Source organism: Gasterosteus aculeatus, chromosome 2, assembly GCF_964276395.1.
Source record: "Gasterosteus aculeatus chromosome 2, fGasAcu3.hap1.1, whole genome shotgun sequence".
In the NCBI taxonomy this organism is placed as follows: Eukaryota; Metazoa; Chordata; class Actinopteri; order Perciformes; family Gasterosteidae; genus Gasterosteus; species Gasterosteus aculeatus.
Window position 1 is genome coordinate 22,959,235 of NC_135689.1, and position 21,446 is coordinate 22,980,680.

At 44.4% G+C, this 21,446-nt stretch overlaps 90 non-coding genes and 1 pseudogene across 90 annotated transcripts; all 91 read left to right on the top strand.

The window, feature by feature from the left end:
- Positions 1-69: 69 nt before the first annotated feature.
- On the top strand, positions 70-188 carry LOC144402414 (5S ribosomal RNA). Its single transcript, XR_013464350.1, has one exon. It is a non-coding gene; the product is annotated as a 5S ribosomal RNA (ribosomal RNA).
- Positions 189-304: 116 nt separating this feature from the next.
- LOC144400012 (5S ribosomal RNA) lies at positions 305-423 on the top strand. The gene has a single exon (XR_013461949.1). It is a non-coding gene; the product is annotated as a 5S ribosomal RNA (ribosomal RNA).
- Positions 424-540: 117 nt separating this feature from the next.
- Positions 541-659, top strand: LOC144393513 (5S ribosomal RNA). The gene has a single exon (XR_013456358.1). It is a non-coding gene; the product is annotated as a 5S ribosomal RNA (ribosomal RNA).
- Positions 660-775: 116 nt separating this feature from the next.
- Positions 776-894, top strand: LOC144396644 (5S ribosomal RNA). The gene has a single exon (XR_013458790.1). It is a non-coding gene; the product is annotated as a 5S ribosomal RNA (ribosomal RNA).
- Positions 895-1,011: 117 nt separating this feature from the next.
- On the top strand, positions 1,012-1,130 carry LOC144398060 (5S ribosomal RNA). The gene has a single exon (XR_013460207.1). It is a non-coding gene; the product is annotated as a 5S ribosomal RNA (ribosomal RNA).
- A 116-nt stretch (positions 1,131-1,246) lies between these two features.
- Positions 1,247-1,365, top strand: LOC144390126 (5S ribosomal RNA). The gene has a single exon (XR_013454195.1). It is a non-coding gene; the product is annotated as a 5S ribosomal RNA (ribosomal RNA).
- Positions 1,366-1,481: 116 nt separating this feature from the next.
- Positions 1,482-1,600, top strand: LOC144390127 (5S ribosomal RNA). Its single transcript, XR_013454196.1, has one exon. It is a non-coding gene; the product is annotated as a 5S ribosomal RNA (ribosomal RNA).
- Positions 1,601-1,717: 117 nt separating this feature from the next.
- On the top strand, positions 1,718-1,836 carry LOC144400903 (5S ribosomal RNA). Its single transcript, XR_013462838.1, has one exon. It is a non-coding gene; the product is annotated as a 5S ribosomal RNA (ribosomal RNA).
- A 117-nt stretch (positions 1,837-1,953) lies between these two features.
- LOC144396645 (5S ribosomal RNA) lies at positions 1,954-2,072 on the top strand. The gene has a single exon (XR_013458791.1). It is a non-coding gene; the product is annotated as a 5S ribosomal RNA (ribosomal RNA).
- Positions 2,073-2,188: 116 nt separating this feature from the next.
- Positions 2,189-2,307, top strand: LOC144397680 (5S ribosomal RNA). Its single transcript, XR_013459827.1, has one exon. It is a non-coding gene; the product is annotated as a 5S ribosomal RNA (ribosomal RNA).
- Positions 2,308-2,424: 117 nt separating this feature from the next.
- On the top strand, positions 2,425-2,543 carry LOC144398622 (5S ribosomal RNA). Its single transcript, XR_013460769.1, has one exon. It is a non-coding gene; the product is annotated as a 5S ribosomal RNA (ribosomal RNA).
- A 116-nt stretch (positions 2,544-2,659) lies between these two features.
- On the top strand, positions 2,660-2,778 carry LOC144402415 (5S ribosomal RNA). The gene has a single exon (XR_013464351.1). It is a non-coding gene; the product is annotated as a 5S ribosomal RNA (ribosomal RNA).
- Positions 2,779-2,895: 117 nt separating this feature from the next.
- LOC144399905 (5S ribosomal RNA) lies at positions 2,896-3,004 on the top strand (annotated as a pseudogene).
- A 116-nt stretch (positions 3,005-3,120) lies between these two features.
- LOC144397528 (5S ribosomal RNA) lies at positions 3,121-3,239 on the top strand. The gene has a single exon (XR_013459674.1). It is a non-coding gene; the product is annotated as a 5S ribosomal RNA (ribosomal RNA).
- Positions 3,240-3,356: 117 nt separating this feature from the next.
- On the top strand, positions 3,357-3,475 carry LOC144393524 (5S ribosomal RNA). Its single transcript, XR_013456369.1, has one exon. It is a non-coding gene; the product is annotated as a 5S ribosomal RNA (ribosomal RNA).
- Positions 3,476-3,591: 116 nt separating this feature from the next.
- LOC144396646 (5S ribosomal RNA) lies at positions 3,592-3,710 on the top strand. Its single transcript, XR_013458792.1, has one exon. It is a non-coding gene; the product is annotated as a 5S ribosomal RNA (ribosomal RNA).
- A 116-nt stretch (positions 3,711-3,826) lies between these two features.
- Positions 3,827-3,945, top strand: LOC144402416 (5S ribosomal RNA). Its single transcript, XR_013464352.1, has one exon. It is a non-coding gene; the product is annotated as a 5S ribosomal RNA (ribosomal RNA).
- Positions 3,946-4,062: 117 nt separating this feature from the next.
- On the top strand, positions 4,063-4,181 carry LOC144396647 (5S ribosomal RNA). The gene has a single exon (XR_013458793.1). It is a non-coding gene; the product is annotated as a 5S ribosomal RNA (ribosomal RNA).
- Positions 4,182-4,297: 116 nt separating this feature from the next.
- Positions 4,298-4,416, top strand: LOC144400020 (5S ribosomal RNA). The gene has a single exon (XR_013461958.1). It is a non-coding gene; the product is annotated as a 5S ribosomal RNA (ribosomal RNA).
- Positions 4,417-4,533: 117 nt separating this feature from the next.
- On the top strand, positions 4,534-4,652 carry LOC144393535 (5S ribosomal RNA). The gene has a single exon (XR_013456380.1). It is a non-coding gene; the product is annotated as a 5S ribosomal RNA (ribosomal RNA).
- A 116-nt stretch (positions 4,653-4,768) lies between these two features.
- On the top strand, positions 4,769-4,887 carry LOC144397035 (5S ribosomal RNA). Its single transcript, XR_013459180.1, has one exon. It is a non-coding gene; the product is annotated as a 5S ribosomal RNA (ribosomal RNA).
- Positions 4,888-5,003: 116 nt separating this feature from the next.
- On the top strand, positions 5,004-5,122 carry LOC144393546 (5S ribosomal RNA). Its single transcript, XR_013456391.1, has one exon. It is a non-coding gene; the product is annotated as a 5S ribosomal RNA (ribosomal RNA).
- Positions 5,123-5,238: 116 nt separating this feature from the next.
- On the top strand, positions 5,239-5,357 carry LOC144396648 (5S ribosomal RNA). Its single transcript, XR_013458794.1, has one exon. It is a non-coding gene; the product is annotated as a 5S ribosomal RNA (ribosomal RNA).
- Positions 5,358-5,474: 117 nt separating this feature from the next.
- Positions 5,475-5,593, top strand: LOC144399750 (5S ribosomal RNA). The gene has a single exon (XR_013461896.1). It is a non-coding gene; the product is annotated as a 5S ribosomal RNA (ribosomal RNA).
- A 116-nt stretch (positions 5,594-5,709) lies between these two features.
- On the top strand, positions 5,710-5,828 carry LOC144390129 (5S ribosomal RNA). Its single transcript, XR_013454198.1, has one exon. It is a non-coding gene; the product is annotated as a 5S ribosomal RNA (ribosomal RNA).
- A 116-nt stretch (positions 5,829-5,944) lies between these two features.
- LOC144390131 (5S ribosomal RNA) lies at positions 5,945-6,063 on the top strand. The gene has a single exon (XR_013454199.1). It is a non-coding gene; the product is annotated as a 5S ribosomal RNA (ribosomal RNA).
- Positions 6,064-6,180: 117 nt separating this feature from the next.
- On the top strand, positions 6,181-6,299 carry LOC144393557 (5S ribosomal RNA). The gene has a single exon (XR_013456402.1). It is a non-coding gene; the product is annotated as a 5S ribosomal RNA (ribosomal RNA).
- Positions 6,300-6,415: 116 nt separating this feature from the next.
- Positions 6,416-6,534, top strand: LOC144402417 (5S ribosomal RNA). Its single transcript, XR_013464353.1, has one exon. It is a non-coding gene; the product is annotated as a 5S ribosomal RNA (ribosomal RNA).
- A 117-nt stretch (positions 6,535-6,651) lies between these two features.
- On the top strand, positions 6,652-6,770 carry LOC144396649 (5S ribosomal RNA). The gene has a single exon (XR_013458795.1). It is a non-coding gene; the product is annotated as a 5S ribosomal RNA (ribosomal RNA).
- Positions 6,771-6,886: 116 nt separating this feature from the next.
- On the top strand, positions 6,887-7,005 carry LOC144398968 (5S ribosomal RNA). The gene has a single exon (XR_013461114.1). It is a non-coding gene; the product is annotated as a 5S ribosomal RNA (ribosomal RNA).
- A 116-nt stretch (positions 7,006-7,121) lies between these two features.
- Positions 7,122-7,240, top strand: LOC144396650 (5S ribosomal RNA). The gene has a single exon (XR_013458796.1). It is a non-coding gene; the product is annotated as a 5S ribosomal RNA (ribosomal RNA).
- A 116-nt stretch (positions 7,241-7,356) lies between these two features.
- LOC144396651 (5S ribosomal RNA) lies at positions 7,357-7,475 on the top strand. Its single transcript, XR_013458797.1, has one exon. It is a non-coding gene; the product is annotated as a 5S ribosomal RNA (ribosomal RNA).
- A 116-nt stretch (positions 7,476-7,591) lies between these two features.
- On the top strand, positions 7,592-7,710 carry LOC144400031 (5S ribosomal RNA). The gene has a single exon (XR_013461969.1). It is a non-coding gene; the product is annotated as a 5S ribosomal RNA (ribosomal RNA).
- Positions 7,711-7,827: 117 nt separating this feature from the next.
- Positions 7,828-7,946, top strand: LOC144396652 (5S ribosomal RNA). Its single transcript, XR_013458798.1, has one exon. It is a non-coding gene; the product is annotated as a 5S ribosomal RNA (ribosomal RNA).
- A 116-nt stretch (positions 7,947-8,062) lies between these two features.
- LOC144400043 (5S ribosomal RNA) lies at positions 8,063-8,181 on the top strand. The gene has a single exon (XR_013461981.1). It is a non-coding gene; the product is annotated as a 5S ribosomal RNA (ribosomal RNA).
- A 117-nt stretch (positions 8,182-8,298) lies between these two features.
- LOC144396654 (5S ribosomal RNA) lies at positions 8,299-8,417 on the top strand. The gene has a single exon (XR_013458800.1). It is a non-coding gene; the product is annotated as a 5S ribosomal RNA (ribosomal RNA).
- A 116-nt stretch (positions 8,418-8,533) lies between these two features.
- Positions 8,534-8,652, top strand: LOC144400054 (5S ribosomal RNA). The gene has a single exon (XR_013461992.1). It is a non-coding gene; the product is annotated as a 5S ribosomal RNA (ribosomal RNA).
- Positions 8,653-8,769: 117 nt separating this feature from the next.
- Positions 8,770-8,888, top strand: LOC144398061 (5S ribosomal RNA). The gene has a single exon (XR_013460208.1). It is a non-coding gene; the product is annotated as a 5S ribosomal RNA (ribosomal RNA).
- Positions 8,889-9,004: 116 nt separating this feature from the next.
- On the top strand, positions 9,005-9,123 carry LOC144400065 (5S ribosomal RNA). The gene has a single exon (XR_013462003.1). It is a non-coding gene; the product is annotated as a 5S ribosomal RNA (ribosomal RNA).
- Positions 9,124-9,240: 117 nt separating this feature from the next.
- On the top strand, positions 9,241-9,359 carry LOC144393568 (5S ribosomal RNA). The gene has a single exon (XR_013456413.1). It is a non-coding gene; the product is annotated as a 5S ribosomal RNA (ribosomal RNA).
- Positions 9,360-9,475: 116 nt separating this feature from the next.
- Positions 9,476-9,594, top strand: LOC144396655 (5S ribosomal RNA). The gene has a single exon (XR_013458801.1). It is a non-coding gene; the product is annotated as a 5S ribosomal RNA (ribosomal RNA).
- A 117-nt stretch (positions 9,595-9,711) lies between these two features.
- LOC144398062 (5S ribosomal RNA) lies at positions 9,712-9,830 on the top strand. The gene has a single exon (XR_013460209.1). It is a non-coding gene; the product is annotated as a 5S ribosomal RNA (ribosomal RNA).
- A 116-nt stretch (positions 9,831-9,946) lies between these two features.
- On the top strand, positions 9,947-10,065 carry LOC144390132 (5S ribosomal RNA). Its single transcript, XR_013454201.1, has one exon. It is a non-coding gene; the product is annotated as a 5S ribosomal RNA (ribosomal RNA).
- Positions 10,066-10,181: 116 nt separating this feature from the next.
- Positions 10,182-10,300, top strand: LOC144398970 (5S ribosomal RNA). Its single transcript, XR_013461116.1, has one exon. It is a non-coding gene; the product is annotated as a 5S ribosomal RNA (ribosomal RNA).
- Positions 10,301-10,416: 116 nt separating this feature from the next.
- LOC144396656 (5S ribosomal RNA) lies at positions 10,417-10,535 on the top strand. Its single transcript, XR_013458802.1, has one exon. It is a non-coding gene; the product is annotated as a 5S ribosomal RNA (ribosomal RNA).
- Positions 10,536-10,651: 116 nt separating this feature from the next.
- On the top strand, positions 10,652-10,770 carry LOC144396657 (5S ribosomal RNA). The gene has a single exon (XR_013458803.1). It is a non-coding gene; the product is annotated as a 5S ribosomal RNA (ribosomal RNA).
- Positions 10,771-10,886: 116 nt separating this feature from the next.
- On the top strand, positions 10,887-11,005 carry LOC144400076 (5S ribosomal RNA). The gene has a single exon (XR_013462014.1). It is a non-coding gene; the product is annotated as a 5S ribosomal RNA (ribosomal RNA).
- Positions 11,006-11,122: 117 nt separating this feature from the next.
- LOC144396658 (5S ribosomal RNA) lies at positions 11,123-11,241 on the top strand. Its single transcript, XR_013458804.1, has one exon. It is a non-coding gene; the product is annotated as a 5S ribosomal RNA (ribosomal RNA).
- Positions 11,242-11,357: 116 nt separating this feature from the next.
- Positions 11,358-11,476, top strand: LOC144400087 (5S ribosomal RNA). Its single transcript, XR_013462025.1, has one exon. It is a non-coding gene; the product is annotated as a 5S ribosomal RNA (ribosomal RNA).
- Positions 11,477-11,593: 117 nt separating this feature from the next.
- LOC144396659 (5S ribosomal RNA) lies at positions 11,594-11,712 on the top strand. Its single transcript, XR_013458805.1, has one exon. It is a non-coding gene; the product is annotated as a 5S ribosomal RNA (ribosomal RNA).
- Positions 11,713-11,828: 116 nt separating this feature from the next.
- LOC144400098 (5S ribosomal RNA) lies at positions 11,829-11,947 on the top strand. The gene has a single exon (XR_013462036.1). It is a non-coding gene; the product is annotated as a 5S ribosomal RNA (ribosomal RNA).
- A 117-nt stretch (positions 11,948-12,064) lies between these two features.
- LOC144400904 (5S ribosomal RNA) lies at positions 12,065-12,183 on the top strand. Its single transcript, XR_013462839.1, has one exon. It is a non-coding gene; the product is annotated as a 5S ribosomal RNA (ribosomal RNA).
- Positions 12,184-12,300: 117 nt separating this feature from the next.
- Positions 12,301-12,419, top strand: LOC144398063 (5S ribosomal RNA). The gene has a single exon (XR_013460210.1). It is a non-coding gene; the product is annotated as a 5S ribosomal RNA (ribosomal RNA).
- A 116-nt stretch (positions 12,420-12,535) lies between these two features.
- Positions 12,536-12,654, top strand: LOC144396660 (5S ribosomal RNA). The gene has a single exon (XR_013458806.1). It is a non-coding gene; the product is annotated as a 5S ribosomal RNA (ribosomal RNA).
- Positions 12,655-12,770: 116 nt separating this feature from the next.
- LOC144390136 (5S ribosomal RNA) lies at positions 12,771-12,889 on the top strand. The gene has a single exon (XR_013454204.1). It is a non-coding gene; the product is annotated as a 5S ribosomal RNA (ribosomal RNA).
- A 117-nt stretch (positions 12,890-13,006) lies between these two features.
- Positions 13,007-13,125, top strand: LOC144393579 (5S ribosomal RNA). The gene has a single exon (XR_013456424.1). It is a non-coding gene; the product is annotated as a 5S ribosomal RNA (ribosomal RNA).
- Positions 13,126-13,241: 116 nt separating this feature from the next.
- On the top strand, positions 13,242-13,360 carry LOC144398132 (5S ribosomal RNA). The gene has a single exon (XR_013460279.1). It is a non-coding gene; the product is annotated as a 5S ribosomal RNA (ribosomal RNA).
- Positions 13,361-13,477: 117 nt separating this feature from the next.
- Positions 13,478-13,596, top strand: LOC144396661 (5S ribosomal RNA). The gene has a single exon (XR_013458807.1). It is a non-coding gene; the product is annotated as a 5S ribosomal RNA (ribosomal RNA).
- Positions 13,597-13,712: 116 nt separating this feature from the next.
- LOC144390137 (5S ribosomal RNA) lies at positions 13,713-13,831 on the top strand. The gene has a single exon (XR_013454209.1). It is a non-coding gene; the product is annotated as a 5S ribosomal RNA (ribosomal RNA).
- A 116-nt stretch (positions 13,832-13,947) lies between these two features.
- On the top strand, positions 13,948-14,066 carry LOC144400109 (5S ribosomal RNA). Its single transcript, XR_013462047.1, has one exon. It is a non-coding gene; the product is annotated as a 5S ribosomal RNA (ribosomal RNA).
- Positions 14,067-14,183: 117 nt separating this feature from the next.
- LOC144396662 (5S ribosomal RNA) lies at positions 14,184-14,302 on the top strand. The gene has a single exon (XR_013458808.1). It is a non-coding gene; the product is annotated as a 5S ribosomal RNA (ribosomal RNA).
- A 116-nt stretch (positions 14,303-14,418) lies between these two features.
- On the top strand, positions 14,419-14,537 carry LOC144400120 (5S ribosomal RNA). Its single transcript, XR_013462058.1, has one exon. It is a non-coding gene; the product is annotated as a 5S ribosomal RNA (ribosomal RNA).
- A 117-nt stretch (positions 14,538-14,654) lies between these two features.
- On the top strand, positions 14,655-14,773 carry LOC144398064 (5S ribosomal RNA). The gene has a single exon (XR_013460211.1). It is a non-coding gene; the product is annotated as a 5S ribosomal RNA (ribosomal RNA).
- A 116-nt stretch (positions 14,774-14,889) lies between these two features.
- On the top strand, positions 14,890-15,008 carry LOC144390139 (5S ribosomal RNA). The gene has a single exon (XR_013454211.1). It is a non-coding gene; the product is annotated as a 5S ribosomal RNA (ribosomal RNA).
- Positions 15,009-15,125: 117 nt separating this feature from the next.
- Positions 15,126-15,244, top strand: LOC144398194 (5S ribosomal RNA). The gene has a single exon (XR_013460341.1). It is a non-coding gene; the product is annotated as a 5S ribosomal RNA (ribosomal RNA).
- Positions 15,245-15,361: 117 nt separating this feature from the next.
- Positions 15,362-15,480, top strand: LOC144390141 (5S ribosomal RNA). The gene has a single exon (XR_013454212.1). It is a non-coding gene; the product is annotated as a 5S ribosomal RNA (ribosomal RNA).
- A 117-nt stretch (positions 15,481-15,597) lies between these two features.
- On the top strand, positions 15,598-15,716 carry LOC144398195 (5S ribosomal RNA). Its single transcript, XR_013460342.1, has one exon. It is a non-coding gene; the product is annotated as a 5S ribosomal RNA (ribosomal RNA).
- A 117-nt stretch (positions 15,717-15,833) lies between these two features.
- LOC144396663 (5S ribosomal RNA) lies at positions 15,834-15,952 on the top strand. The gene has a single exon (XR_013458809.1). It is a non-coding gene; the product is annotated as a 5S ribosomal RNA (ribosomal RNA).
- A 116-nt stretch (positions 15,953-16,068) lies between these two features.
- On the top strand, positions 16,069-16,187 carry LOC144402418 (5S ribosomal RNA). The gene has a single exon (XR_013464354.1). It is a non-coding gene; the product is annotated as a 5S ribosomal RNA (ribosomal RNA).
- A 117-nt stretch (positions 16,188-16,304) lies between these two features.
- On the top strand, positions 16,305-16,423 carry LOC144399495 (5S ribosomal RNA). Its single transcript, XR_013461641.1, has one exon. It is a non-coding gene; the product is annotated as a 5S ribosomal RNA (ribosomal RNA).
- Positions 16,424-16,539: 116 nt separating this feature from the next.
- Positions 16,540-16,658, top strand: LOC144400131 (5S ribosomal RNA). Its single transcript, XR_013462069.1, has one exon. It is a non-coding gene; the product is annotated as a 5S ribosomal RNA (ribosomal RNA).
- A 117-nt stretch (positions 16,659-16,775) lies between these two features.
- LOC144396665 (5S ribosomal RNA) lies at positions 16,776-16,894 on the top strand. The gene has a single exon (XR_013458811.1). It is a non-coding gene; the product is annotated as a 5S ribosomal RNA (ribosomal RNA).
- A 116-nt stretch (positions 16,895-17,010) lies between these two features.
- Positions 17,011-17,129, top strand: LOC144402419 (5S ribosomal RNA). Its single transcript, XR_013464355.1, has one exon. It is a non-coding gene; the product is annotated as a 5S ribosomal RNA (ribosomal RNA).
- A 117-nt stretch (positions 17,130-17,246) lies between these two features.
- LOC144396666 (5S ribosomal RNA) lies at positions 17,247-17,365 on the top strand. The gene has a single exon (XR_013458812.1). It is a non-coding gene; the product is annotated as a 5S ribosomal RNA (ribosomal RNA).
- Positions 17,366-17,481: 116 nt separating this feature from the next.
- LOC144400142 (5S ribosomal RNA) lies at positions 17,482-17,600 on the top strand. The gene has a single exon (XR_013462080.1). It is a non-coding gene; the product is annotated as a 5S ribosomal RNA (ribosomal RNA).
- A 117-nt stretch (positions 17,601-17,717) lies between these two features.
- Positions 17,718-17,836, top strand: LOC144399394 (5S ribosomal RNA). The gene has a single exon (XR_013461539.1). It is a non-coding gene; the product is annotated as a 5S ribosomal RNA (ribosomal RNA).
- A 116-nt stretch (positions 17,837-17,952) lies between these two features.
- Positions 17,953-18,071, top strand: LOC144402421 (5S ribosomal RNA). Its single transcript, XR_013464357.1, has one exon. It is a non-coding gene; the product is annotated as a 5S ribosomal RNA (ribosomal RNA).
- Positions 18,072-18,188: 117 nt separating this feature from the next.
- On the top strand, positions 18,189-18,307 carry LOC144398065 (5S ribosomal RNA). Its single transcript, XR_013460212.1, has one exon. It is a non-coding gene; the product is annotated as a 5S ribosomal RNA (ribosomal RNA).
- A 116-nt stretch (positions 18,308-18,423) lies between these two features.
- Positions 18,424-18,542, top strand: LOC144396667 (5S ribosomal RNA). Its single transcript, XR_013458813.1, has one exon. It is a non-coding gene; the product is annotated as a 5S ribosomal RNA (ribosomal RNA).
- Positions 18,543-18,658: 116 nt separating this feature from the next.
- LOC144402422 (5S ribosomal RNA) lies at positions 18,659-18,777 on the top strand. The gene has a single exon (XR_013464358.1). It is a non-coding gene; the product is annotated as a 5S ribosomal RNA (ribosomal RNA).
- A 117-nt stretch (positions 18,778-18,894) lies between these two features.
- Positions 18,895-19,013, top strand: LOC144399395 (5S ribosomal RNA). Its single transcript, XR_013461540.1, has one exon. It is a non-coding gene; the product is annotated as a 5S ribosomal RNA (ribosomal RNA).
- A 116-nt stretch (positions 19,014-19,129) lies between these two features.
- Positions 19,130-19,248, top strand: LOC144402423 (5S ribosomal RNA). Its single transcript, XR_013464359.1, has one exon. It is a non-coding gene; the product is annotated as a 5S ribosomal RNA (ribosomal RNA).
- Positions 19,249-19,365: 117 nt separating this feature from the next.
- Positions 19,366-19,484, top strand: LOC144398066 (5S ribosomal RNA). Its single transcript, XR_013460213.1, has one exon. It is a non-coding gene; the product is annotated as a 5S ribosomal RNA (ribosomal RNA).
- Positions 19,485-19,600: 116 nt separating this feature from the next.
- Positions 19,601-19,719, top strand: LOC144390142 (5S ribosomal RNA). The gene has a single exon (XR_013454214.1). It is a non-coding gene; the product is annotated as a 5S ribosomal RNA (ribosomal RNA).
- A 116-nt stretch (positions 19,720-19,835) lies between these two features.
- Positions 19,836-19,954, top strand: LOC144390143 (5S ribosomal RNA). The gene has a single exon (XR_013454215.1). It is a non-coding gene; the product is annotated as a 5S ribosomal RNA (ribosomal RNA).
- A 117-nt stretch (positions 19,955-20,071) lies between these two features.
- On the top strand, positions 20,072-20,190 carry LOC144393590 (5S ribosomal RNA). The gene has a single exon (XR_013456435.1). It is a non-coding gene; the product is annotated as a 5S ribosomal RNA (ribosomal RNA).
- Positions 20,191-20,306: 116 nt separating this feature from the next.
- Positions 20,307-20,425, top strand: LOC144402424 (5S ribosomal RNA). Its single transcript, XR_013464360.1, has one exon. It is a non-coding gene; the product is annotated as a 5S ribosomal RNA (ribosomal RNA).
- A 117-nt stretch (positions 20,426-20,542) lies between these two features.
- LOC144399496 (5S ribosomal RNA) lies at positions 20,543-20,661 on the top strand. The gene has a single exon (XR_013461642.1). It is a non-coding gene; the product is annotated as a 5S ribosomal RNA (ribosomal RNA).
- Positions 20,662-20,777: 116 nt separating this feature from the next.
- LOC144400154 (5S ribosomal RNA) lies at positions 20,778-20,896 on the top strand. The gene has a single exon (XR_013462092.1). It is a non-coding gene; the product is annotated as a 5S ribosomal RNA (ribosomal RNA).
- A 117-nt stretch (positions 20,897-21,013) lies between these two features.
- LOC144396668 (5S ribosomal RNA) lies at positions 21,014-21,132 on the top strand. Its single transcript, XR_013458814.1, has one exon. It is a non-coding gene; the product is annotated as a 5S ribosomal RNA (ribosomal RNA).
- Positions 21,133-21,248: 116 nt separating this feature from the next.
- LOC144402425 (5S ribosomal RNA) lies at positions 21,249-21,367 on the top strand. The gene has a single exon (XR_013464361.1). It is a non-coding gene; the product is annotated as a 5S ribosomal RNA (ribosomal RNA).
- Positions 21,368-21,446: the final 79 nt, after the last annotated feature.

Sequence of the window (21,446 nt, forward strand, 5' to 3'; positions counted from 1 at the left end):
CTCCATTTCATTGTCAAAACTACAAAACCTTTGACACATTTTAAAAGATTAGGAAGAGGACATACAGTTGCTTACGGCCATACCTCTCTGGCTCCGCCTGATCTCGTCTGATCTCAGAAGCTAAGCAGAGTAGGGCCTGGTTAGTACTTGGATGGAAGACCGCCTGGGAATCCCAGGTGCCGTAAGCTTTTTCATTTCGATCTGTAACAGACACAGAGAAGGCCTTAGAAAGTGACTCCATTTCATTGTCAAAACTACAAAACCTTTGACACATTTTAAAAGATTAGGAAGAGGACATACAGTTGCTTACGGCCATACCTCTCTGGCTCCGCCTGATCTCGTCAGATCTCAGAAGCTAAGCAGAGTAGGGCCTGGTTAGTACTTGGATGGAAGACCGCCTGGGAATCCCAGGTGCCGTAAGCTTTTTCATTTCTCTCTCTGGAAGAAATCGAGAAGGCATTAGAAAGTGACTCCTTTTTCATTATCTAAACTCCAAAACCTTTGACACATTTTAAAATATTAGGAAGAGGACATACAGTTGCTTACGGCCATACCTCTCTGGCTTCGCCTGATCTCGTCTGATCTCAGAAGCTAAGCAGAGTAGGGCCTGGTTAGTACTTGGATGGAAGACCGCCTGGGAATCCCAGGTGCTGTAAGCTTTTTTATTTCGATCTGTAAAAGACACAAAGAAGAACTTAGAAAGTGACTCCATTTCATTGTCAAAACTCCAAAACCTTTGACACATTTTAAAAGATTAGGTAGAGGACATAAGGTTGCTTACGGCCATACCTCTCTGGCTCCGCCTGATCTCGTCTGATCTCAGAAGCTAAGCAGAGTAGGGCCTGGTTAGTACTTGGATGGAAGACCGCCTGGGAATCCCAGGTGCTGTAAGCTTTTTCATTTCTCTCTCTGGAAGAAATCGAGAAGGCATTAGAAAGTGACTCCTTTTTCATTATCAAAACTCCAAAACCTTAGACACATTTTAAAAGATTAGGAAGAGGACATACAGTTGCTTACGGCCATACCTCTCTGGCTCTGCCTGATCTCGTCTGATCTCAGAAGCTAAGCAGAGTAGGGCCTGGTTAGTACTTGGATGGAAGACCGCCTGGGAATCCCAGGTGCTGTAAGCTTTTTCATTTCGATCTGTAAAAGACAAAGAGAAGGCCTTAGAAAGTGACTCCATTTCTTTGTCAAAACTACAAAACCTTTGACACATTTTAAAAGATTAGGAAGAGGACATACAGTTGCTTACGGCCATACCTCTCTGGCTCCGCCTGATCTCGTCAGATCTCAGAAGCTAAGCAGAGTAGGGCCTGGTTAGTACTTGGATGGAAGACCGCCTGGGAATCCCAGGTGCTGTAAGCTTTTTCATTTCGATCTGTAAAAGACACAGAGAAGGCCTTAGAAAGTGACTCCATTTCTTTGTCAAAACTACAAAACCTTTGACACATTTTAAAAGATTAGGAAGAGGACATACAGTTGCTTACGGCCATACCTCTCTGGCTCCGCCTGATCTCGTCAGATCTCAGAAGCTAAGCAGAGTAGGGCCTGGTTAGTACTTGGATGGAAGACCGCCTGGGAATCCCAGGTGCTGTAAGCTTTTTCATTTCTCTCTCTGGAAGAAATCGAGAAGGCATTAGAAAGTGACTCCTTTTTCATTATCTAAACTCCAAAACCTTTGACACATTTTAAAATATTAGGAAGAGGACATACAGTTGCTTACGGCCATACCTCTCTGGCTTCGCCTGATCTCGTCTGATCTCAGAAGCTAAGCAGAGTAGGGCCTGGTTAGTACTTGGATGGAAGACCGCCTGGGAATCCCAGGTGCCGTAAGCTTTTTCATTTCTCTCTCTGGAAGAAATCGAGAAGGCCTTAGAAAGTGACTCCTTTTTCATTATCAAAACTCCAAAACCTTTGACACATTTTAAAAGATTAGGAAGAGGACATACAGTTGCTTACGGCCATACCTCTCTGGCTCCGCCTGATCTCGTCTGATCTCAGAAGCTAAGCAGAGTAGGGCCTGGTTAGTACTTGGATGGAAGACCGCCTGGGAATCCCAGGTGCTGTAAGCTTTTTCATTTCGATCTGTAAAAGACACAGAGAAGGCCTTAGAAAGTGACTCCATTTCATTGTCAAAACTACAAAACCTTTGACACATTTTAAAAGATTAGGAAGAGGACATACAGTTTCTTACGGCCATACCTCTCTGGCTCCGCCTGATCTCGTCTGATCTCAGAAGCTAAGCAGAGTAGGGCCTGGTTAGTACTTGGATGGAAGACCGCCTGGGAATCCCAGGTGCCGTAAGCTTTTTCATTTCTCTCTCTGGAAGAAATCGAGAAGGCATTAGAAAGTGACTCCTTTTTCATTATCAAAACTCCAAAACCTTTGACACATTTTAAAAGATTAGGAAGAGGACATACAGTTGCTTACGGCCATACCTCTCTGGCTCCGCCTGATCTCGTCTGATCTCAGAAGCTAAGCAGAGTAGGGCCTGGTTAGTACTTGGATGGAAGACCGCCTGGGAATCCCAGGTGCTGTACGCTTTTTCATTTCGATCTGTAAAAGACACAGAGAAGGCCTTAGAAAGTGACTCCATTTAATTGTCAAAACTACAAAACCTTTGACACATTTTAAAAGATTAGGTAGAGGACATACAGTTGCTTACGGCCATACCTCTCTGGCTCCGCCTGATCTCGTCTGATCTCAGAAGCTAAGCAGAGTAGGGCCTGGTTAGTACTTGGATGGAAGACCGCCTGGGAATCCCAGGTGCCGTAAGCTTTTTCATTTCTCTCTCTGGAAGAAATCGAGAAGGCATTAGAAAGTGACTCCTTTTTCATTATCAAAACTCCAAAACCTTTGACACATTTTAAAAGATTAGGAAGAGGACATACAGTTGCTTACAGCCATACCTCTCTGGCTCCGTCTGATCTCAGAAGCTAAGCAGAGTAGGGCCTGGTTAGTACTTGGATGGAAGACCGCCTGGGAATCCCAGGTGCTGTAAGCTTTTTCATTTCGATCTGTAAAAGACACAGAGAAGGCCTTAGAAAGTGACTCCATTTCATTGTCAAAACTACAAAACCTTTGACACATTTTAAAAGATTAGGAAGAGGACATACAGTTGCTTACGGCCATACCTCTCTGGCTCCGCCTGATCTCGTCAGATCTCAGAAGCTAAGCAGAGTAGGGCCTGGTTAGTACTTGGATGGAAGACCGCCTGGGAATCCCAGGTGCTGTGAGCTTTTTCATTTCTCTCTCTGGAAGAAATCGAGAAGGCATTAGAAAGTGACTCCTTTTTCATTATCTAAACTCCAAAACCTTTGACACATTTTAAAATATTAGGAAGAGGACATACAGTTGCTTACGGCCATACCTCTCTGGCTTCGCCTGATCTCGTCTGATCTCAGAAGCTAAGCAGAGTAGGGCCTGGTTAGTACTTGGATGGAAGACCGCCTGGGAATCCCAGGTGCTGTAAGCTTTTTCATTTCGATCTGTAAAAGACACAGAGAAGGCCTTAGAAAGTGACTCCATTTAATTGTCAAAACTACAAAACCTTTGACACATTTTAAAAGATTAGGTAGAGGACATACAGTTGCTTACGGCCATACCTCTCTGGCTCCGCCTGATCTCGTCTGATCTCAGAAGCTAAGCAGAGTAGGGCCTGGTTAGTACTTGGATGGAAGACCGCCTGGGAATCCCAGGTGCTGTAAGCTTTTTCATTTCGATCTGTAAAAGACACAGAGAAGGCCTTAGAAAGTGACTCCATTTCATTGTCAAAACTACAAAACCTTTGACACATTTTAAAAGATTAGGAAGAGGACATACAGTTGCTTACGGCCATACCTCTCTGGCTCCGCCTGATCTCGTCTGATCTCAGAAGCTAAGCAGAGTAGGGCCTGGTTAGTACTTGGATGGAAGACCGCCTGGGAATCCCAGGTGCCGTAAGCTTTTTCATTTCTCTCTCTGGAAGAAATCGAGAAGGCATTAGAAAGTGACTCCTTTTTCATTGTCAAAACTACAAAACCTTTGACACATTTTAAAAGATTAGGTAGAGGACATACAGTTGCTTACGGCCATACCTCTCTGGCTCCGCCTGATCTCGTCTGATCTCAGAAGCTAAGCAGAGTAGGGCCTGGTTAGTACTTGGATGGAAGACCGCCTGGGAATCCCAGGTGCTGTAAGCTTTTTCATTTCGATCTGTAACAGACACAGAGAAGGCCTTAGAAAGTGACTCCATTTCATTGTCAAAACTACAAAACCTTTGACACATTTTAAAAGATTAGGAAGAGGACATACAGTTGCTTACGGCCATACCTCTCTGGCTCCGCCTGATCTCGTCAGATCTCAGAAGCTAAGCAGAGTAGGGCCTGGTTAGTACTTGGATGGAAGACCGCCTGGGAATCCCAGGTGCCGTAAGCTTTTTCATTTCTCTCTCTGGAAGAAATCGAGAAGGCATTAGAAAGTGACTCCTTTTTCATTATCTAAACTCCAAAACCTTTGACACATTTTAAAATATTAGGAAGAGGACATACAGTTGCTTACGGCCATACCTCTCTGGCTTCGCCTGATCTCGTCTGATCTCAGAAGCTAAGCAGAGTAGGGCCTGGTTAGTACTTGGATGGAAGACCGCCTGGGAATCCCAGGTGCTGTAAGCTTTTTTATTTCGATCTGTAAAAGACACAAAGAAGAACTTAGAAAGTGACTCCATTTCATTGTCAAAACTCCAAAACCTTTGACACATTTTAAAAGATTAGGTAGAGGACATAAGGTTGCTTATGGCCATACCTCTCTGGCTCCGCCTGATCTCGTCTGATCTCAGAAGCTAAGCAGAGTAGGGCCTGGTTAGTACTTGGATGGAAGACCGCCTGGGAATCCCAGGTGCCGTAAGCTTTTTCATTTCGATCTGTAACAGACACAGAGAAGGCCTTAGAAAGTGACTCCATTTCATTGTCAAAACTACAAAACCTTTGACACATTTTAAAAGATTAGGAAGAGGACATACAGTTGCTTACGGCCATACCTCTCTGGCTTCGCCTGATCTCGTCTGATCTCAGAAGCTAAGCAGAGTAGGGCCTGGTTAGTACTTGGATGGAAGACCGCCTGGGAATCCCAGGTGCTGTAAGCTTTTTTATTTCGATCTGTAAAAGACACAAAGAAGAACTTAGAAAGTGACTCCATTTCATTGTCAAAACTCCAAAACCTTTGACACATTTTAAAAGATTAGGTAGAGGACATAAGGTTGCTTACGGCCATACCTCTCTGGCTCCGCCTGATCTCGTCTGATCTCAGAAGCTAAGCAGAGTAGGGCCTGGTTAGTACTTGGATGGAAGACCGCCTGGGAATCCCAGGTGCTGTAAGCTTTTTCATTTCTCTCTCTGGAAGAAATCGAGAAGGCATTAGAAAGTGACTCCTTTTTCATTATCAAAACTCCAAAACCTTAGACACATTTTAAAAGATTAGGAAGAGGACATACAGTTGCTTACGGCCATACCTCTCTGGCTCTGCCTGATCTCGTCTGATCTCAGAAGCTAAGCAGAGTAGGGCCTCGTTAGTACTTGGATGGAAGACCGCCTGGGAATCCCAGGTGCTGTAAGCTTTTTCATTTCGATCTGTAAAAGACAAAGAGAAGGCCTTAGAAAGTGACTCCATTTCTTTGTCAAAACTACAAAACCTTTGACACATTTTAAAAGATTAGGAAGAGGACATACAGTTGCTTACGGCCATACCTCTCTGGCTCCGCCTGATCTCGTCAGATCTCAGAAGCTAAGCAGAGTAGGGCCTGGTTAGTACTTGGATGGAAGACCGCCTGGGAATCCCAGGTGCTGTAAGCTTTTTCATTTCGATCTGTAAAAGACACAGAGAAGGCCTTAGAAAGTGACTCCATTTCATTGTCAAAACTACAAAACCTTTGACACATTTTAAAAGATTAGGAAGAGGACATACAGTTGCTTACGGCCATACCTCTCTGGCTCCGCCTGATCTCGTCAGATCTCAGAAGCTAAGCAGAGTAGGGCCTGGTTAGTACTTGGATGGAAGACCGCCTGGGAATCCCAGGTGCTGTAAGCTTTTTCATTTCTCTCTCTGGAAGAAATCGAGAAGGCATTAGAAAGTGACTCCTTTTTCATTATCTAAACTCCAAAACCTTTGACACATTTTAAAATATTAGGAAGAGGACATACAGTTGCTTACGGCCATACCTCTCTGGCTTCGCCTGATCTCGTCTGATCTCAGAAGCTAAGCAGAGTAGGGCCTGGTTAGTACTTGGATGGAAGACCGCCTGGGAATCCCAGGTGCTGTAAGCTTTTTCATTTCGATCTGTAAAAGACACAGAGAAGGCCTTAGAAAGTGACTCCATTTAATTGTCAAAACTACAAAACCTTTGACACATTTTAAAAGATTAGGTAGAGGACATACAGTTGCTTACGGCCATACCTCTCTGGCTCCGCCTGATCTCGTCTGATCTCAGAAGCTAAGCAGAGTAGGGCCTGGTTAGTACTTGGATGGAAGACCGCCTGGGAATCCCAGGTGCCGTAAGCTTTTTAATTTCTCTCTCTGGAAGAAATCGAGAAGGCATTAGAAAGTGACTCCTTTTTCATTATCAAAACTCCAAAACCTTTGACACATTTTAAAAGATTAGGAAGAGGACATACAGTTGCTTACGGCCATACCTCTCTGGCTCCGCCTGATCTCGTCTGATCTCAGAAGCTAAGCAGAGTAGGGCCTGGTTAGTACTTGGATGGAAGACCGCCTGGGAATCCCAGGTGCTGTAAGCTTTTTCATTTCGATCTGTAAAAGACACAGAGAAGGCCTTAGAAAGTGACTCCATTTCATTGTCAAAACTACAAAACCTTTGACACATTTTAAAAGATTAGGAAGAGGACATACAGTTGCTTACGGCCATACCTCTCTGGCTCCGCCTGATCTCGTCTGATCTCAGAAGCTAAGCAGAGTAGGGCCTGGTTAGTACTTTGATGGAAGACCGCCTGGGAATCCCAGGTGCTGTACGCTTTTTCATTTCGATCTGTAAAAGACACAGAGAAGGCCTTAGAAAGTGACTCCATTTAATTGTCAAAACTACAAAACCTTTGACACATTTTAAAAGATTAGGTAGAGGACATACAGTTGCTTACGGCCATACCTCTCTGGCTCCGCCTGATCTCGTCTGATCTCAGAAGCTAAGCAGAGTAGGGCCTGGTTAGTACTTGGATGGAAGACCGCCTGGGAATCCCAGGTGCTGTAAGCTTTTTCATTTCGATCTGTAAAAGACACAGAGAAGGCCTTAGAAAGTGACTCCATTTCATTGTCAAAACTACAAAACCTTTGACACATTTTAAAAGATTAGGAAGAGGACATACAGTTGCTTACGGCCATACCTCTCTGGCTCCGCCTGATCTCGTCTGATCTCAGAAGCTAAGCAGAGTAGGGCCTGGTTAGTACTTGGATGGAAGACCGCCTGGGAATCCCAGGTGCTGTAAGCTTTTTCATTTCGATCTGTAAAAGACACAGAGAAGGCCTTAGAAAGTGACTCCATTTCATTGTCAAAACTACAAAACCTTTGACACATTTTAAAAGATTAGGAAGAGGACATACAGTTGCTTACGGCCATACCTCTCTGGCTCCGCCTGATCTCGTCAGATCTCAGAAGCTAAGCAGAGTAGGGCCTGGTTAGTACTTGGATGGAAGACCGCCTGGGAATCCCAGGTGCCGTAAGCTTTTTCATTTCTCTCTCTGGAAGAAATCGAGAAGGCATTAGAAAGTGACTCCTTTTTCATTATCAAAACTCCAAAACCTTAGACACATTTTAAAAGATTAGGAAGAGGACATACAGTTGCTTACGGCCATACCTCTCTGGCTCCGCCTGATCTCGTCTGATCTCAGAAGCTAAGCAGAGTAGGGCCTGGTTAGTACTTGGATGGAAGACCGCCTGGGAATCCCAGGTGCTGTAAGCTTTTTCATTTCGATCTGTAAAAGACACAGAGAAGGCCTTAGAAAGTGACTCCATTTCATTGTCAAAACTACAAAACCTTTGACACATTTTAAAAGATTAGGAAGAGGACATACAGTTGCTTACGGCCATACCTCTCTGGCTCCGCCTGATCTCGTCAGATCTCAGAAGCTAAGCAGAGTAGGGCCTGGTTAGTACTTGGATGGAAGACCGCCTGGGAATCCCAGGTGCCGTAAGCTTTTTCATTTCTCTCTCTGGAAGAAATCGAGAAGGCATTAGAAAGTGACTCCTTTTTCATTATCTAAACTCCAAAACCTTTGACACATTTTAAAAGATTAGGAAGAGGACATACAGTTGCTTACGGCCATACCTCTCTGGCTCCGCCTGATCTCGTCTGATCTCAGAAGCTAAGCAGAGTAGGGCCTGGTTAGTACTTGGATGGAAGACCGCCTGGGAATCCCAGGTGCTGTAAGCTTTTTCATTTCGATCTGTAAAAGACACAGAGAAGGCCTTAGAAAGTGACTCCATTTCATTGTCAAAACTACAAAACCTTTGACACATTTTAAAAGATTAGGAAGAGGACATACAGTTGCTTACGGCCATACCTCTCTGGCTCCGCCTGATCTCGTCAGATCTCAGAAGCTAAGCAGAGTAGGGCCTGGTTAGTACTTGGATGGAAGACCGCCTGGGAATCCCAGGTGCCGTAAGCTTTTTCATTTCTCTCTCTGGAAGAAATCGAGAAGGCATTAGAAAGTGACTCCTTTTTCATTATCAAAACTCCAAAACCTTAGACACATTTTAAAAGATTAGGAAGAGGACATACAGTTGCTTACGGCCATACCTCTCTGGCTCTGCCTGATCTCGTCTGATCTCAGAAGCTAAGCAGAGTAGGGCCTGGTTAGTACTTGGATGGAAGACCGCCTGGGAATCCCAGGTGCTGTAAGCTTTTTCATTTCGATCTGTAAAAGACACAGAGAAGGCCTTAGAAAGTGACTCCATTTCATTGTCAAAACTACAAAACCTTTGACACATTTTAAAAGATTAGGAAGAGGACATACAGTTGCTTACGGCCATACCTCTCTGGCTCCGCCTGATCTCGTCAGATCTCAGAAGCTAAGCAGAGTAGGGCCTGGTTAGTACTTGGATGGAAGACCGCCTGGGAATCCCAGGTGCCGTAAGCTTTTTCATTTCTCTCTCTGGAAGAAATCGAGAAGGCATTAGAAAGTGACTCCTTTTTCATTATCTAAACTCCAAAACCTTTGACACATTTTAAAATATTAGGAAGAGGACATACAGTTGCTTACGGCCATACCTCTCTGGCTTCGCCTGATCTCGTCTGATCTCAGAAGCTAAGCAGAGTAGGGCCTGGTTAGTACTTGGATGGAAGACCGCCTGGGAATCCCAGGTGCTGTAAGCTTTTTTATTTCGATCTGTAAAAGACACAAAGAAGAACTTAGAAAGTGACTCCATTTCATTGTCAAAACTCCAAAACCTTTGACACATTTTAAAAGATTAGGTAGAGGACATACAGTTGCTTACGGCCATACCTCTCTGGCTCCGCCTGATCTCGTCTGATCTCAGAAGCTAAGCAGAGTAGGGCCTGGTTAGTACTTGGATGGAAGACCGCCTGGGAATCCCAGGTGCTGTAAGCTTTTTCATTTCTCTCTCTGGAAGAAATCGAGAAGGCATTAGAAAGTGACTCCTTTTTCATTATCAAAACTCCAAAACCTTAGACACATTTTAAAAGATTAGGAAGAGGACATACAGTTGCTTACGGCCATACCTCTCTGGCTCTGCCTGATCTCGTCTGATCTCAGAAGCTAAGCAGAGTAGGGCCTGGTTAGTACTTGGATGGAAGACCGCCTGGGAATCCCAGGTGCTGTAAGCTTTTTCATTTCGATCTGTAAAAGACACAGAGAAGGCCTTAGAAAGTGACTCCATTTCATTGTCAAAACTACAAAACCTTTGACACATTTTAAAAGATTAGGAAGAGGACATACAGTTGCTTACGGCCATACCTCTCTGGCTCCGCCTGATCTCGTCAGATCTCAGAAGCTAAGCAGAGTAGGGCCTGGTTAGTACTTGGATGGAAGACCGCCTGGGAATCCCAGGTGCTGTAAGCTTTTTCATTTCGATCTGTAAAAGACACAGAGAAGGCCTTAGAAAGTGACTCCATTTCATTGTCAAAACTACAAAACCTTTGACACATTTTAAAAGATTAGGTAGAGGACATACAGTTGCTTACGGCCATACCTCTCTGGCTCCGCCTGATCTCGTCTGATCTCAGAAGCTAAGCAGAGTAGGGCCTGGTTAGTACTTTGATGGAAGACCGCCTGGGAATCCCAGGTGCTGTACGCTTTTTCATTTCGATCTGTAAAAGACACAGAGAAGGCCTTAGAAAGTGACTCCATTTAATTGTCAAAACTACAAAACCTTTGACACATTTTAAAAGATTAGGTAGAGGACATACAGTTGCTTACGGCCATACCTCTCTGGCTCCGCCTGATCTCGTCTGATCTCAGAAGCTAAGCAGAGTAGGGCCTGGTTAGTACTTGGATGGAAGACCGCCTGGGAATCCCAGGTGCTGTAAGCTTTTTCATTTCGATCTGTAAAAGACACAGAGAAGGCCTTAGAAAGTGACTCCATTTCATTGTCAAAACTACAAAACCTTTGACACATTTTAAAAGATTAGGAAGAGGACATACAGTTGCTTACGGCCATACCTCTCTGGCTCCGCCTGATCTCGTCTGATCTCAGAAGCTAAGCAGAGTAGGGCCTGGTTAGTACTTGGATGGAAGACCGCCTGGGAATCCCAGGTGCTGTAAGCTTTTTCATTTCGATCTGTAAAAGACACAGAGAAGGCCTTAGAAAGTGACTCCATTTCATTGTCAAAACTACAAAACCTTTGACACATTTTAAAAGATTAGGAAGAGGACATACAGTTGCTTACGGCCATACCTCTCTGGCTCCGCCTGATCTCGTCAGATCTCAGAAGCTAAGCAGAGTAGGGCCTGGTTAGTACTTGGATGGAAGACCGCCTGGGAATCCCAGGTGCCGTAAGCTTTTTCATTTCTCTCTCTGGAAGAAATCGAGAAGGCATTAGAAAGTGACTCCTTTTTCATTATCAAAACTCCAAAACCTTAGACACATTTTAAAAGATTAGGAAGAGGACATACAGTTGCTTACGGCCATACCTCTCTGGCTCCGCCTGATCTCGTCTGATCTCAGAAGCTAAGCAGAGTAGGGCCTGGTTAGTACTTGGATGGAAGACCGCCTGGGAATCCCAGGTGCTGTAAGCTTTTTCATTTCGATCTGTAAAAGACACAGAGAAGGCCTTAGAAAGTGACTCCATTTCATTGTCAAAACTACAAAACCTTTGACACATTTTAAAAGATTAGGAAGAGGACATACAGTTGCTTACGGCCATACCTCTCTGGCTCCGCCTGATCTCGTCAGATCTCAGAAGCTAAGCAGAGTAGGGCCTGGTTAGTACTTGGATGGAAGACCGCCTGGGAATCCCAGGTGCCGTAAGCTTTTTCATTTCTCTCTCTGGAAGAAATCGAGAAGGCATTAGAAAGTGACTCCTTTTTCATTATCTAAACTCCAAAACCTTTGACACATTTTAAAAGATTAGGAAGAGGACATACAGTTGCTTACGGCCATACCTCTCTGGCTCCGCCTGATCTCGTCTGATCTCAGAAGCTAAGCAGAGTAGGGCCTGGTTAGTACTTGGATGGAAGACCGCCTGGGAATCCCAGGTGCTGTAAGCTTTTTCATTTCGATCTGTAAAAGACACAGAGAAGGCCTTAGAAAGTGACTCCATTTCATTGTCAAAACTACAAAACCTTTGACACATTTTAAAAGATTAGGAAGAGGACATACAGTTGCTTACGGCCATACCTCTCTGGCTCCGCCTGATCTCGTCAGATCTCAGAAGCTAAGCAGAGTAGGGCCTGGTTAGTACTTGGATGGAAGACCGCCTGGGAATCCCAGGTGCCGTAAGCTTTTTCATTTCTCTCTCTGGAAGAAATCGAGAAGGCATTAGAAAGTGACTCCTTTTTCATTATCTAAACTCCAAAACCTTTGACACATTTTAAAATATTAGGAAGAGGACATACAGTTGCTTACGGCCATACCTCTCTGGCTTCGCCTGATCTCGTCTGATCTCAGAAGCTAAGCAGAGTAGGGCCTGGTTAGTACTTGGATGGAAGACCGCCTGGGAATCCCAGGTGCCGTAAGCTTTTTCATTTCTCTCTCTGGAAGAAATCGAGAAGGCATTAGAAAGTGACTCCTTTTTCATTATCAAAACTCCAAAACCTTAGACACATTTTAAAAGATTAGGAAGAGGACATACAGTTGCTTACGGCCATACCTCTCTGGCTCTGCCTGATCTCGTCTGATCTCAGAAGCTAAGCAGAGTAGGGCCTGGTTAGTACTTGGATGGAAGACCGCCTGGGAATCCCAGGTGCTGTAAGCTTTTTCATTTCGATCTGTAAAAGACACAGAGAAGGCCTTAGAAAGTGACTCCATTTCTTTGTCAAAACTACAAAACCTTTGACACATTTTAAAAGATTAGGAAGAGGACATACAGTTGCTTACGGCCATACCTCTCTGGCTCCGCCTGATCTCGTCTGATCTCAGAAGCTAAGCAGAGTAGGGCCTGGTTAGTACTTGGATGGAAGACCGCCTGGGAATCCCAGGTGCTGTAAGCTTTTTCATTTCGATCTGTAAAAGACACAGAGAAGGCCTTAGAAAGTGACTCCATTTCATTGTCAAATCTACAAAACCTTTGACACATTTTAAAAGATTAGGAAGAGGACATACAGTTGCTTACGGCCATACCTCTCTGGCTCCGCCTGATCTCGTCAGATCTCAGAAGCTAAGCAGAGTAGGGCCTGGTTAGTACTTGGATGGAAGACCGCCTGGGAATCCCAGGTGCTGTAAGCTTTTTCATTTCTCTCTCTGGAAGAAATCGAGAAGGCATTAGAAAGTGACTCCTTTTTCATTATCTAAACTCCAAAACCTTTGACACATTTTAAAATATTAGGAAGAGGACATACAGTTGCTTACGGCCATACCTCTCTGGCTTCGCCTGATCTCGTCTGATCTCAGAAGCTAAGCAGAGTAGGGCCTGGTTAGTACTTGGATGGAAGACCGCCTGGGAATCCCAGGTGCTGTAAGCTTTTTCATTTCGATCTGTAAAAGACACAGAGAAGGCCTTAGAAAGTGACTCCATTTAATTGTCAAAACTACAAAACCTTTGACACATTTTAAAAGATTAGGTAGAGGACATACAGTTGCTTACGGCCATACCTCTCTGGCTCCGCCTGATCTCGTCAGATCTCAGAAGCTAAGCAGCGTAGGGCCTGGTTAGTACTTGGATGGAAGACCGCCTGGGAATCCCAGGTGCCGTAAGCTTTTTCATTTCTCTCTCTGGAAGAAATCGAGAAGGCATTAGAAAGTGACTCCTTTTTCATTATCAAAACTCCAAAACCTTTGACACATTTTAAAAGATTAGGAAGAGGACATACAGTTGCTTACGGCCATACCTCTCTGGCTCCGCCTGATCTCGTCTGATCTCAGAAGCTAAGCAGAGTAGGGCCTGGTTAGTACTTGGATGGAAGACCGCCTGGGAATCCCAGGTGCTGTAAGCTTTTTTATTTCGATCTGTAAAAGACACAGAGAAGGCCTTAGAAAGTGACTCCATTTCATTGTCAAAACTACAAAACCTTTGACACATTTTAAAAGATTAGGAAGAGGACATACAGTTGCTTACGGCCATACCTCTCTGGCTCCGCCTGATCTCGTCAGATCTCAGAAGCTAAGCAGAGTAGGGCCTGGTTAGTACTTGGATGGAAGACCGCCTGGGAATCCCAGGTGCTGTAAGCTTTTTTATTTCGATCTGTAAAAGACACAGAGAAGAACTTAGAAAGTGACTCCATTTCATTGTCAAAACTCCAAAACCTTTGACACATTTTAAAAGATTAGGTAGAGGACATACAGTTGCTTACGGCCATACCTCTCTGGCTCCGCCTGATCTCGTCAGATCTCAGAAGCTAAGCAGAGTAGGGCCTGGTTAGTACTTGGATGGAAGACCGCCTGGGAATCCCAGGTGCCGTAAGCTTTTTCATTTCTCTCTCTGGAAGAAATCGAGAAGGCCTTAGAAAGTGACTCCTTTTTCATTATCAAAACTCCAAAACCTTTGACACATTTTAAAAGATTAGGAAGAGGACATACAGTTGCTTACGGCCATACCTCTCTGGCTCCGCCTGATCTCGTCTGATCTCAGAAGCTAAGCAGAGTAGGGCCTGGTTAGTACTTGGATGGAAGACCGCCTGGGAATCCCAGGTGCTGTAAGCTTTTTCATTTCGATCTGTAAAAGACACAGAGAAGGCCTTAGAAAGTGACTCCATTTCATTGTCAAAACTACAAAACCTTTGACACATTTTAAAAGATTAGGAAGAGGACATACAGTTGCTTACGGCCATACCTCTCTGGCTCCGCCTGATCTCGTCAGATCTCAGAAGCTAAGCAGAGTAGGGCCTGGTTAGTACTTGGATGGAAGACCGCCTGGGAATCCCAGGTGCCGTAAGCTTTTTCATTTCTCTCTCTGGAAGAAATCGAGAAGGCATTAGAAAGTGACTCCTTTTTCATTATCAAAACTCCAAAACCTTAGACACATTTTAAAAGATTAGGAAGAGGACATACAGTTGCTTACGGCCATACCTCTCTGGCTCTGCCTGATCTCGTCTGATCTCAGAAGCTAAGCAGAGTAGGGCCTGGTTAGTACTTGGATGGAAGACCGCCTGGGAATCCCAGGTGCTGTAAGCTTTTTCATTTCGATCTGTAAAAGACACAGAGAAGGCCTTAGAAAGTGACTCCATTTCATTGTCAAAACTACAAAACCTTTGACACATTTTAAAAGATTAGGAAGAGGACATACAGTTGCTTACGGCCATACCTCTCTGGCTCCGCCTGATCTCGTCAGATCTCAGAAGCTAAGCAGAGTAGGGCCTGGTTAGTACTTGGATGGAAGACCGCCTGGGAATCCCAGGTGCTGTAAGCTTTTTCATTTCTCTCTCTGGAAGAAATCGAGAAGGCATTAGAAAGTGACTCCTTTTTCATTATCTAAACTCCAAAACCTTTGACACATTTTAAAATATTAGGAAGAGGACATACAGTTGCTTACGGCCATACCTCTCTGGCTTCGCCTGATCTCGTCTGATCTCTGAAGCTAAGCAGAGTAGGGCCTGGTTAGTACTTGGATGGAAGACCGCCTGGGAATCCCAGGTGCCGTAAGCTTTTTCATTTCTCTCTCTGGAAGAAATCGAGAAGGCATTAGAAAGTGACTCCTTTTTCATTATCAAAACTCCAAAACCTTTGACACATTTTAAAAGATTAGGAAGAGGACATACAGTTGCTTACGGCCATACCTCTCTGGCTCCGCCTGATCTCGTCAGATCTCAGAAGCTAAGCAGAGTAGGGCCTGGTTAGTACTTGGATGGAAGACCGCCTGGGAATCCCAGGTGCTGTAAGCTTTTTCATTTCTCTCTCTGGAAGAAATCGAGAAGGCATTAGAAAGTGACTCCTTTTTCATTATCTAAACTCCAAAACCTTTGACACATTTTAAAATATTAGGAAGAGGACATACAGTTGCTTACGGCCATACCTCTCTGGCTTCGCCTGATCTCGTCTGATCTCTGAAGCTAAGCAGAGTAGGGCCTGGTTAGTACTTGGATGGAAGACCGCCTGGGAATCCCAGGTGCCGTAAGCTTTTTCATTTCTCTCTCTGGAAGAAATCGAGAAGGCATTAGAAAGTGACTCCTTTTTCATTATCAAAACTCCAAAACCTTTGACACATTTTAAAAGATTAGGAAGAGGACATACAGTTGCTTACGGCCATACCTCTCTGGCTCCGCCTGATCTCGTCTGATCTCAGAAGCTAAGCAGAGTAGGGCCTGGTTAGTACTTGGATGGAAGACCGCCTGGGAATCCCAGGTGCTGTAAGCTTTTTTATTTCGATCTGTAAAAGACACAGAGAAGAACTTAGAAAGTGACTCCATTTCATTGTCAAAACTCCAAAACCTTTGACACATTTTAAAAGATTAGGTAGAGGACATACAGTTGCTTACGGCCATACCTCTCTGGCTCCGCCTGATCTCGTCTGATCTCAGAAGCTAAGCAGAGTAGGGCCTGGTTAGTACTTGGATGGAAGACCGCCTGGGAATCCCAGGTGCCGTAAGCTTTTTCATTTCTCTCTCTGGAAGAAATCGAGAAGGCCTTAGAAAGTGACTCCTTTTTCATTATCAAAACTCCAAAACCTTTGACACATTTTAAAAGATTAGGAAGAGGACATACAGTTGCTTACGGCCATACCTCTCTGGCTCCGCCTGATCTCGTCTGATCTCAGAAGCTAAGCAGAGTAGGGCCTGGTTAGTACTTGGATGGAAGACAGCCTGGGAATCCCAGGTGCTGTAAGCTTTTTCATTTCGATCTGTAAAAGACACAGAGAAGGCCTTAGAAAGTGACTCCATTTCATTGTCAAAACTACAAAACCTTTGACACATTTTAAAAGATTAGGAAGAGGACATACAGTTGCTTACGGCCATACCTCTCTGGCTCCGCCTGATCTCGTCAGATCTCAGAAGCTAAGCAGAGTAGGGCCTGGTTAGTACTTGGATGGAAGACCGCCTGGGAATCCCAGGTGCCGTAAGCTTTTTCATTTCTCTCTCTGGAAGAAATCGAGAAGGCATTAGAAAGTGACTCCTTTTTCATTATCAAAACTCCAAAACCTTTGACACATTTTAAAAGATTAGGAAGAGGACATACAGTTGCTTACGGCCATACCTCTCTGGCTCCGCCTGATCTCGTCTGATCTCAGAAGCTAAGCAGAGTAGGGCCTGGTTAGTACTTGGATGGAAGACCGCCTGGGAATCCCAGGTGCTGTAAGCTTTTTCATTTCGATCTGTAAAAGACACAGAGAAGGCCTTAGAAAGTGACTCCATTTCATTGTCAAAACTACAAAACCTTTGACACATTTTAAAAGATTAGGAAGAGGACATACAGTTGCTTACGGCCATACCTCTCTGGCTCCGCCTGATCTCGTCTGATCTCAGAAGCTAAGCAGAGTAGGGCCTGGTTAGTACTTGGATGGAAGACCGCCTGGGAATCCCAGGTGCCGTAAGCTTTTTCATTTCTCTCTCTGGAAGAAATCGAGAAGGCATTAGAAAGTGACTCCTTTTTCATTATCAAAACTCCAAAACCTTTGACACATTTTAAAAGATTAGGAAGAGGACATACAGTTGCTTACGGCCATACCTCTCTGGCTCCGCCTGATCTCGTCTGATCTCAGAAGCTAAGCAGAGTAGGGCCTGGTTAGTACTTGGATGGAAGACCGCCTGGGAATCCCAGGTGCTGTAAGCTTTTTCATTTCGATCTGTAAAAGACACAGAGAAGGCCTTAGAAAGTGACTCCATTTCATTGTCAAAACTACAAAACCTTTGACACATTTTAAAAGATTAGGAAGAGGACATACAGTTGCTTACGGCCATACCTCTCTGGCTCCGCCTGATCTCGTCAGATCTCAGAAGCTAAGCAGAGTAGGGCCTGGTTAGTACTTGGATGGAAGACCGCCTGGGAATCCCAGGTGCCGTAAGCTTTTTCATTTCTCTCTCTGGAAGAAATCGAGAAGGCATTAGAAAGTGACTCCTTTTTCATTATCTAAACTCCAAAACCTTTGACACATTTTAAAATATTAGGAAGAGGACATACAGTTGCTTACGGCCATACCTCTCTGGCTTCGCCTGATCTCGTCTGATCTCAGAAGCTAAGCAGAGTAGGGCCTGGTTAGTACTTGGATGGAAGACCGCCTGGGAATCCCAGGTGCTCTAAGCTTTTTTATTTCGATCTGTAAAAGACACAAAGAAGAACTTAGAAAGTGACTCCATTTCATTGTCAAAACTCCAAAACCTTTGACACATTTTAAAAGATTAGGTAGAGGACATACAGTTGCTTACGGCCATACCTCTCTGGCTCCGCCTGATCTCGTCTGATCTCAGAAGCTAAGCAGAGTAGGGCCTGGTTAGTACTTGGATGGAAGACCGCCTGGGAATCCCAGGTGCCGTAAGCTTTTTCATTTCTCTCTCTGGAAGAAATCGAGAAGGCATTAGAAAGTGACTCCTTTTTCATTATCAAAACTCCAAAACCTTAGACACATTTTAAAAGATTAGGAAGAGGACATACAGTTGCTTACGGCCATACCTCTCTGGCTCTGCCTGATCTCGTCTGATCTCAGAAGCTAAGCAGAGTAGGGCCTGGTTAGTACTTGGATGGAAGACCGCCTGGGAATCCCAGGTGCTGTAAGCTTTTTCATTTCGATCTGTAAAAGACACAGAGAAGGCCTTAGAAAGTGACTCCATTTCTTTGTCAAAACTACAAAACCTTTGACACATTTTAAAAGATTAGGAAGAGGACATACAGTTGCTTACGGCCATACCTCTCTGGCTCCGCCTGATCTCGTCTGATCTCAGAAGCTAAGCAGAGTAGGGCCTGGTTAGTACTTGGATGGAAGACCGCCTGGGAATCCCAGGTGCTGTAAGCTTTTTCATTTCGATCTGTAAAAGACACAGAGAAGGCCTTAGAAAGTGACTCCATTTCATTGTCAAAACTACAAAACCTTTGACACATTTTAAAAGATTAGGAAGAGGACATACAGTTGCTTACGGCCATACCTCTCTGGCTCCGCCTGATCTCGTCTGATCTCAGAAGCTAAGCAGAGTAGGGCCTGGTTAGTACTTGGATGGAAGACCGCCTGGGAATCCCAGGTGCCGTAAGCTTTTTCATTTCTCTCTCTGGAAGAAATCGAGAAGGCATTAGAAAGTGACTCCTTTTTCATTATCTAAACTCCAAAACCTTTGACACATTTTAAAATATTAGGAAGAGGACATACAGTTGCTTACGGCCATACCTCTCTGGCTTCGCCTGATCTCGTCTGATCTCAGAAGCTAAGCAGAGTAGGGCCTGGTTAGTACTTGGATGGAAGACCGCCTGGGAATCCCAGGTGCTCTAAGCTTTTTTATTTCGATCTGTAAAAGACACAAAGAAGAACTTAGAAAGTGACTCCATTTCATTGTCAAAACTCCAAAACCTTTGACACATTTTAAAAGATTAGGTAGAGGACATACAGTTGCTTACGGCCATACCTCTCTGGCTCCGCCTGATCTCGTCTGATCTCAGAAGCTAAGCAGAGTAGGGCCTGGTTAGTACTTGGATGGAAGACCGCCTGGGAATCCCAGGTGCCGTAAGCTTTTTCATTTCTCTCTCTGGAAGAAATCGAGAAGGCATTAGAAAGTGACTCCTTTTTCATTATCAAAACTCCAAAACCTTAGACACATTTTAAAAGATTAGGAAGAGGACATACAGTTGCTTACGGCCATACCTCTCTGGCTCTGCCTGATCTCGTCTGATCTCAGAAGCTAAGCAGAGTAGGGCCTGGTTAGTACTTGGATGGAAGACCGCCTGGGAATCCCAGGTGCTGTAAGCTTTTTCATTTCGATCTGTAAAAGACACAGAGAAGGCCTTAGAAAGTGACTCCATTTCTTTGTCAAAACTACAAAACCTTTGACACATTTTAAAAGATTAGGAAGAGGACATACAGTTGCTTACGGCCATACCTCTCTGGCTCCGCCTGATCTCGTCAGATCTCAGAAGCTAAGCAGAGTAGGGCCTGGTTAGTACTTGGATGGAAGACCGCCTGGGAATCCCAGGTGCTGTAAGCTTTTTCATTTCGATCTGTAAAAGACACAGAGAAGGCCTTAGAAAGTGACTCCATTTCATTGTCAAAACTACAAAACCTTTGACACATTTTAAAAGATTAGGAAGAGGACATACAGTTGCTTACGGCCATACCTCTCTGGCTCCGCCTGATCTCGTCAGATCTCAGAAGCTAAGCAGAGTAGGGCCTGGTTAGTACTTGGATGGAAGACCGCCTGGGAATCCCAGGTGCTGTAAGCTTTTTCATTTCTCTCTCTGGAAGAAATCGAGAAGGCATTAGAAAGTGACTCCTTTTTCATTATCTAAACTCCAAAACCTTTGACACATTTTAAAATATTAGGAAGAGGACATACAGTTGCTTACGGCCATACCTCTCTGGCTTCGCCTGATCTCGTCTGATCTCAGAAGCTAAGCAGAGTAGGGCCTGGTTAGTACTTGGATGGAAGACCGCCTGGGAATCCCAGGTGCTGTAAGCTTTTTCATTTCGATCTGTAAAAGACACAAAGAAGAACTTAGAAAGTGACTCCATTTAATTGTCAAAACTACAAAACCTTTGACACATTTTAAAAGATTAGGTAGAGGACATACAGTTGCTTACGGCCATACCTCTCTGGCTCCGCCTGATCTCGTCTGATCTCAGAAGCTAAGCAGAGTAGGGCCTGGTTAGTACTTGGATGGAAGACCGCCTGGGAATCCCAGGTGCCGTAAGCTTTTTCATTTCTCTCTCTGGAAGAAATCGAGAAGGCCTTAGAAAGTGACTCCTTTTTCATTATCAAAACTCCAAAACCTTTGACACATTTTAAAAGATTAGGAAGAGGACATACAGTTGCTTACGGCCATACCTCTCTGGCTCCGCCTGATCTCGTCTGATCTCAGAAGCTAAGCAGAGTAGGGCCTGGTTAGTACTTGGATGGAAGACAGCCTGGGAATCCCAGGTGCTGTAAGCTTTTTCATTTCGATCTGTAAAAGACACAGAGAAGGCCTTAGAAAGTGACTCCATTTCATTGTCAAAACTACAAAACCTTTGACACATTTTAAAAGATTAGGAAGAGGACATACAGTTGCTTACGGCCATACCTCTCTGGCTCCGCCTGATCTCGTCAGATCTCAGAAGCTAAGCAGAGTAGGGCCTGGTTAGTACTTGGATGGAAGACCGCCTGGGAATCCCAGGTGCCGTAAGCTTTTTCATTTCTCTCTCTGGAAGAAATCGAGAAGGCATTAGAAAGTGACTCCTTTTTCATTATCAAAACTCCAAAACCTTTGACACATTTTAAAAGATTAGGAAGAGGACATACAGTTGCTTACGGCCATACCTCTCTGGCTCCGCCTGATCTCGTCTGATCTCAGAAGCTAAGCAGAGTAGGGCCTGGTTAGTACTTGGATGGAAGACCGCCTGGGAATCCCAGGTGCTGTAAGCTTTTTCATTTCGATCTGTAAAAGACACAGAGAAGGCCTTAGAAAGTGACTCCATTTCATTGTCAAAACTACAAAACCTTTGACACATTTTAAAAGATTAGGAAGAGGACATACAGTTGCTTACGGCCATACCTCTCTGGCTCCGCCTGATCTCGTCTGATCTCAGAAGCTAAGCAGAGTAGGGCCTGGTTAGTACTTGGATGGAAGACCGCCTGGGAATCCCAGGTGCCGTAAGCTTTTTCATTTCTCTCTCTGGAAGAAATCGAGAAGGCATTAGAAAGTGACTCCTTTTTCATTATCAAAACTCCAAAACCTT